Consider the following 8,115-nt stretch of genomic DNA (forward strand, 5'->3'; position numbering starts at 1 on the left):
GCTGTGAAGACACCTCCTTAATTTGTGAAAAGTAGGAGGAAGATAGAAGACTGTAAATTCTTTGGTTTTTAACATGTCCTCTAATTTTGGCAGATTTTATCAGGTCTTTTGCACATAGCTGATTTACTTTCAAGTACGAAAACAAATTCTCATAGGTTTACAGGCTAAGTGAAAAAAACTTTATATTTTAGTGTGAATGCTAGTAACTTTGAAGTACATGCTTATGTGAATAATCCAAACATAAACTAACAGGAATTACATTTTTTTTAAAGAATGCAGCAAAGAAAAGACTGGTAAGTGTTAGCAGGTAGAGAGGGGGGACCAAGAAGAAGACAACCATTTCAAGGTATAGAAGTTCATTGTTAACTTGACAGACAGTTCTAATTGACAACATCAAAATGCTTCTTTGAAACTTAGGAGCTATGCTTTACTCAGATGCGAGGATTATGTGTTTTTCAAAGTGTGGTCTGTGTGTAGGGTGACCATATTATCATCCAAACCTAACACTCTCAAGAGTCAAAGGGGGCATTCTTAATATGCTGATCACTAACATTAAGAACGGGCCTCCCTGGTGGCTCAGATGGTAAAGAATCTGCCTGCAATGCAAGAGACCTGGGTTCCATCCCCAGGTTGGCAAGATTTCCTGCAGGAGGGCATGGCAACCCACTCCAATATTCTTGCTTGGAGAATCCCCACGGACAAAGGAGCCTGTCCTGGTGGGCTACAGTCCATGGGGTAGCAAAAAGTCAGACATGACTGAACAACTAAGCACAGCACAGCATTAAGAAGAATGCTGGGGAATCTAGTTCAGTTGGGGTAGATCATCACCCTGAATAGACCACTTGTAATGGTATTATCTAGGGTATTTTAAAATGTGAATTTCAAACTCTAGTCTAATCTCACTGCATAAGACAGAATCCCTAAATCTGGACTGGGATTCCACTTTCTAATAAGTACCCTAGATGGTACAAATGTACATTTTTATGTTGTGGAAGTTGGACTTGAAATGATTAGTTAAAAAGGTGAAATTCTACAACCTACCCCTTCATGCTGAGTTCACACTTGCTAGAGACAATTTTACTCCTAACACCACCTAATATGTCAGACTCATGGTTCAGTAAGATTTGAAAGATTTATGATATAAAATTTTATAATAGGGACATGTATTGACCTACAGATCCCCTATTTTATAATTATGGTCCATAAAATCAGGCTAAGATGAAGCCTAGCCTTCATACAAATTTAGATGCTTTTGCTATATACCACCAATGCCTCCTGGTGACAGCCCCTTCTCCCACAAAGAATATCACTCCCAATCCCTAGGATCCCCAAAACAGTAACTATACAATAGAAAGAGACAAAGTTCCTGCCCTTAAAAAATAAGGATAAAAACAGAATCTTGAAAGCAAGTATTTTAAAATCACAACTTTTAACTGAAAATACTTCAAGATCACATTAACTTAACATACATTCCAAGAGATTCAACTAAAATATCTTTCTCAGAAAATATATATTCTCAGAAAAAATTTTCAAAGTCTGTCACTTGCACATATCACTCACTACAGTGATTTCTATCCTGTAAAATGCAGAGCACAACATCAACCAGAACCCAAGAAGAAATAAATTTATATTCAACTTTTCCAAAGCATGACGCTTATTGTGCTTTTTTCTAAAGAATGCTTATCTGCCAAGAAATAAGCAAGGGCAGGAACAACCAACTATAACAAGAGGAAGGTTGTTATTTTACCATCACTTGTGATATATGCCGATTTGTATATTTAAAATGAAAACATTAAAATTACAGCTTAAATGTTTAAGTATGATTTGACCTAAAATAAAGGAAATAAATTTACCAGTTGTAGTTTCTCAATGCTGAATAGACTGTCTCATCTAGAACAAAAAAGGAACCATTTGTTTGATATCATTTTTGATGAATTATTAATTTTATAACAGCTAAGATGACAGCTAATATTAGAACATTGAATTATTAATTTTCAAATATGCAATAAAAAAGCAGAATAAACATAAACTGAGAAGTGTTTTACGTATGGGTTACATTGCTTACATATTCTATTTAAGAAAAATACCAAAGGAAACAGAAGGAATTAAAAATCTTGTCAACACTTCTGATGAATTCGTTTACTCAGTACTTTCTATGCCACTTTAAAATATAAAGCACAAATAACATTGCATACTGATAATAAATGTTATTATTGAACACTAAAGATATACATTATCCATATTGCAAATCATCTTTGTGTAGTTCCAAGCAGGATAGTTAAATTACAAAGTGCTAATAAGAGTGAGAAACATCTGTGGTCTTAAAGAATTCACCTCTAATCTTTCCAGGATTATTTTATGGAGAGATGAAAATTGTTTCTTCAGAATAGCTTCCAGTTGGTTTTTTAGCCATTATGTTTTGTCATGACAATTATTCCTGTTATTTCATAGAATAAAACTCACAGAGCCTCCAGTCTTCCTCAACTGTTTAAAGTGGTGAAGTTTCAGTCCAAAAGTAAGGATAGAATCTAAGCAGCTCTGTCACAGTAGGGACTAGTGCTGGGTCCTGTCGAATACCTGTCCAGGAACCTCGCTTGAACTCTTGAACCTTCCAAGCCTTAACACTCGACTTCTGAATAAGAAAGTGTTTTCTTGGTGTCATAAGCACTCCAGCAGTGTATAACAGAATCACTGCTCAGAGCAAAGGGAAAATTATGGAAGATACAGAGGGGAATGCAGACTGATGGATATTTTTAGGACATGATTCCCTGTCAGAAGGAAGAAACCAGTTGTTCATCCCAGAGTTCACAGGATTTAATCTGGATAAAGGGTAATTTTTTTTATATCCATTAAAACATTTGTTTTAAATTATGCCATTTGTTATTTAGGCACGTGGAACAGGGAGTACAAAAAGAAAGTTTCACAAGAGTAATTTTTTTTTTCTTTTCAGTGAGGTAGGACTCCAGGTAATAAATAATGACTTACAGCTTTTCTAATTTAGATAAAAATGATTTTAGCTAGATATGCTTCTGTGATAATATTCAAATCAATAATTTTAATCACTATTTTTACACTTCACTATTGCTATACATGCCCCTACTGAAGGTTCTATGTAACCTATTATTTTATCATTTATTCTATCTTGTAATTAAAACATATGTTTATATATTATAATACATATCAAGTGACAAGCTAATCAGATCAGATCAGATCAGTCACTCAGTCGTGTCCGACTCTTTGCGACCCCATGAATCTCAGCACACCAGGCCTCCCTGTCCATCACCAACTCCCGGAGTTCACTCAGACTCACGTCTGAGTGAGTTACATCTCATCCTCTGTTGTCCCCTTCTCCTCCTGCCCCCAATCCCTCCCAGCATCAGAGTCTTTTCCAATGAGTCAACTCTTCGCATGAGGTGGCCAAAGTACTGGAGTTTCAGCTTTAGCATCATTTCTTCCAAAGAAATCCCAGGGCTGATCTCCTTCAGAATGGACTGGTTGGATCTCCTTGCAGTCCAAGGGACTCTCAAGAGTCTTCTCCAACACCACAGTTCAGAAGCATCAGTTCTTCATGCTCAGCTTTCTTTATAGTCCAACTTTCACACCCATACATGACCACTGGAAAAACCACAGCCTTGACTAGACGGACCTTTGTTGACAAAGTAATGTCTCTGCTTTTGAATATGCTATCTAGGTTGGTCATAACTTTCCTTCCAAGGAGTAAGCGTCTTTTAATTTCATGGCTGCGGTCACCATCTGCAGTGATTTTGGAGCCCCAAAAAATAAAGTCTGACACTGTTTTCATTGTTTCCCCATCTATTTCCCATGAAGTGATGGGACCAGATGCCATGATCTTCGTTTTCTGAATGTTGAGTTTTAAGCCAACGTTTGAGCCCTTAATGTTGCCAGACAGTCATACTGCTTTCCTCTAGCACTTCCATTCTCTCACGTTCCTAAATGACTATTTATGACCTTTGCCTCTTTGCTCCATTTCCAACAACTCATCCCCCATCATCACTCACACAGATAACAGCCTTGCTTTCCTATTTTAGTGTGAAATCTGAGCAATCAGAAAAGTACTTCCTGGGACTCCCACTGCCATATTTATTCACCCATTACCTACTCAGTCTTTCCTCTTCTTTCTATGCTCTTGGCTAAGGCCAAACCAATAGATCTCATACCTTTTTGTATAATGAAGGATCTCACACCAAAAATTCTCTATTTTATATACTTATTATGTTATATATATTCCATTTGGTCTAATGCGTCATTTAAGGCCAGTGTTTCCTCATTGACTTTTCTGACTGGATGATTTGTTTATTGATGTAATTGGTGTATTAAAGTCCCTTACTATTATTGTGATACTGTCAAATTCTCCCTGTATATCTGAGACATGTATATCTGAGATAAGAAGGATACCATAAAATGATCAAGGCATCAATCCAACAAGATATAAAAGTAAATGTAACTATATAACATTATATATTATTATAACATTATTATATATATAACATACCAAACATAGAAATCTCTGAATATGTAAAACAAATACTAATGGATATATAGGAAGAAATTGACAGCATCTCTCCTCTTTTTAATCATGAACCTTTTTCTCCACTCTGGATCATTTCTAACAACATACAAACATGCATTTAATTGCCCCACATTTTATCTAAAAAATAAATGCTTCTTTTTATTTTGCCCTCCAACAACTAGTCCATTTCTCTATTTTCCTTTACAGCAAAATTCACCAAAGAGATGTCTATATTCACTTTCTCAAGTGTTTCTGTTTCTCTTTTTCTTTGAACCCACAGCAATCAGGCTTTTACACCCACCTTTCTAACAGAATTGAACAGCAATGACCTTCGAACCTAAATCTGACAGCTAATTTTTAGACTCCATTTTATTGAACCTATCTCTGGCAGTAGACATAATATTTTCCTTGAAAGACTTTCTTCATTTGACTTCCAGAGCATCACATCTACTAGTTTGTTTTTTTTTTTTTTCCCCTAAATCAGTAGTTGCTTTTCTTCTATTTACTATGTTGATTTTTCATCTTCAAGACTTTTTTAACCTCTATTTGTTTCCATCTAAACTTCAGTGACTTTCTGAAGACTTATGGCTTCTAATACTATGCTGCTGCTAAGTCACTTCAGTCATGTCTGACTCTGTGCAACCCCATAGACGGCAGCCCACCAGGCTCCGCTGTCCCTGGGATTCTCCAGGCAAGAACACTGGAGTGGGTTGCCATTTCCTTCTCCTCTAATACTATAAATAGGCTATATATCACCAAATGTTTATGTCCATCCAAGACCTTTCCCATGTATTACAACTCAATAAATCCAACTGCATAGTAGATAACTGTCCTTAAATATCTAACAAGCAAATCAATTTTAACACATCCAAATACAGTTCTTCATCATCTCCCAGAAGTCTTGTTCTGCACCTTTTTTAATCTCTAAGTATTTAGTTCTTCCTATTGCCTAGGACTGGAGAAGGCAATGGCAACCCACTCCAGTACTCTTGCCTAGAAAATCCCATGGACGGAGGGGCCTGGTGGGCTACAGTCCATGGGGTCGCTAAGAGTCGGACATGACTGAGCGACTTCACTTTCACTTTTCACTTTCATGCATTGGAGAAGGAAATGGCAACCCACTCCAGTGTTCTTGCCTGGAGAATCCCAGGGACGGGGGAGCCTGGTGGGCTGCCGTCTATGGGGTCGCATAGAGTCGGACACGACTGAAGCGACTTAGCAGACTTAGCAGCATTGCCTAGGACAGATATCTTAAAATTGATCTTGATTTCTCCTTTTCTTCTCAGTCCACATTAAATCAGAAAGCATATCTCATTAGCACTATATTTAAAATAGATCCAGGTCACTGTCACCCCTATTCTTAAGATTCTAGTCTCATCCCTATCTGTTCTCACACATATTATCTCAGTAACCTTCAAATTGTTTTTCCTTCCTTTCTGCTTGTTTCCTATGGTAAAAATGGCTATATTTATGTGTATGTTTTACTTGAAAGTAAATGCCCAACCAAGGTCTAAATTTCCCAGTCCATAGCATATAGGTGGAGTCATGTGGATAATTCTAGCCAATACAATGCAAGGTTGTTAATTGTGCAGAACTCATTTTTTTATGTTCTCTTTTCCTTCTCCAGAAACCATGAAGACGTTTGTAGAAGACCACCAGATGACAAGATGGAAAGAATACTGATCCCTGTGTCACTAATTAGAAGAGAGAGATCAAGAAATCTACCCATTCAGAAACATCCACATTGGGTTTTGTTATGATCAATGCATATTTTATTAAGTCCCTGAGATTTTGGGATTCTTTGTTATAGCAGTTATACTATCTTAGACATTAGATAGTACATCCTATTCTCCACCAAAGCTGTCAGAATGAGCCTAATAAAACATAGGTCAAATGAAATCACTCTTTTACTCACTTACTTAATGCAGTCACACAGGCCTCCTAACTATTCCTGGAATGCACCAAGCACTGCTTCATTGAAAGCCTTTTACTCCCTCTTTCCTATGCCTGGAGTGCTCTGCTGATAATTCTATGTCTATTCCCTTATCTCTTTAGTCAATCTCTTAGTGAAATTTTCCTTGACCTACTTATTTAAAATGGAATCTGACTTTCACTCTGACATCTTATGTTGCCCTTACTCTTAGAATTTTCTCCAGAGGAATTGTTACTATGCCACATACTCAATTCTTTGTTGGGTCTATTTGACTCCTAGTACTTATAAATGTGTCTAGAACATATCAGGAACCCAGAGGTGGAAGGGGGTTTCAGGATGGGGAACATGTGTATACCCATGGCGGATTCATGTTGATGAATCCAATCCAATACAAAACCAATACAATATTGTAAAGTAATTAGCCTCCAATTAAAATAAATTTATAATAAAATAATTTAAAAAAAAAAAATGAATTGGTTCAACTAACTCATTACATTTTTTATATTTTCAAGCATTCAACATATATTAGTTCAAAACATGTGAGGTTCTCTGGCCTAGATAACCCTAACCCACTCACATATATACATCTTATCTTTTAAACACACTTGTAGTACAGGTATCAATTTAGGTATAATTTCCAAAAGCCAGAACCCCAGTTTCTTTCTGTTGATGCCTCTCTTCCATTACCTATTATGCTCTGCTCATCTGTTTTCACACAAGTTTTCCTATGGTATTAAAAAGTCAGTCACCTAGAGCCAGACATCCTGGAGTCTAAAGTCTAGTGGGCCTTAAAAAGCATCACTATGAAAAAACCTAGTGGAGGTGATGGAATTCCAGCTGAGCTATTTCAAGTCATAAAAAATAATGCTGTTAAAGTGGTGTACTCAATATACCAGCAAATTTAGAAAACTCAGCAGTGGCTGCAGGACTGGAAAAGGTCAGTTTTCATTCCAATCCCACAGAAAGGCAATGCCAAACAATGATCAAACTACTGCACAATTGCACTCATCATACATGCTAGCAAAAATAATGCTCAAAATTCTTTAAGCAAGGCTTCAAAAGTATGTGAACCAAGAACTTCCAGATGTTCAAACTGGATTGAGAAAAGGCAGAGGAATGAGAGATCAAATTGCCAACATCCATTGGATCATTGAAAAAGCAAGAGAGTTCCAGAAAGACATATTCTGCTTTATTGACTATGCCAAAGCCTTTGACTGTGTAGATCACAGCAAACTGTGAAAAATTCTTGAAGAGATAGGAATACCAGACCACCTTACCTGTCTCCTGAGAAATCTGTGTATAGTTCAAGAAGCAACAATTAGAACTGGACAGGGAACATGGACTGCTTCCATATTGGGAATGGAGTACGTCAAGGCTGTATACTGTCACCCTGCTTATTTAACCTCATGGCAGAGTACATCATGCAAAATGCCAGGCTGGATGAAGCACAAGCTGGAATCAAGATTTCCAGGAGAAATATCAATAACCTCAGATATGCAGATGACACCACCCTTATGGCAGAAAGTGAAGAGGAACTAAGGAGCCTCTTGATGAAATTGAAAATGGAGAGTGAAAAAGCTGGGTTAAAATTCAACACTCAGAAAACTAAGATCATGGCATCCGGTCCCATCACTTCATGGCAAATATTTGG

At 37.0% G+C, this 8,115-nt stretch overlaps 1 long non-coding RNA gene across 2 annotated transcripts in view; it reads left to right on the top strand.

The window, feature by feature from the left end:
* Positions 1-6,882, top strand: part of LOC138990222 (uncharacterized) — a 291,199-nt gene extending 284,317 nt beyond the window's left edge. For both annotated transcript variants that reach the window (XR_011466341.1, XR_011466340.1), the window contains one exon: positions 6,159-6,882. This is a non-coding gene — a long non-coding RNA (uncharacterized lncRNA). The remainder of the gene's footprint in view (positions 1-6,158) is intronic.
* Positions 6,883-8,115: the final 1,233 nt, after the last annotated feature.

The sequence above is a fragment of the Bos mutus genome, chromosome 2, assembly GCF_027580195.1.
Source record: "Bos mutus isolate GX-2022 chromosome 2, NWIPB_WYAK_1.1, whole genome shotgun sequence".
NCBI classification, from domain to species: Eukaryota; Metazoa; Chordata; class Mammalia; order Artiodactyla; family Bovidae; genus Bos; species Bos mutus.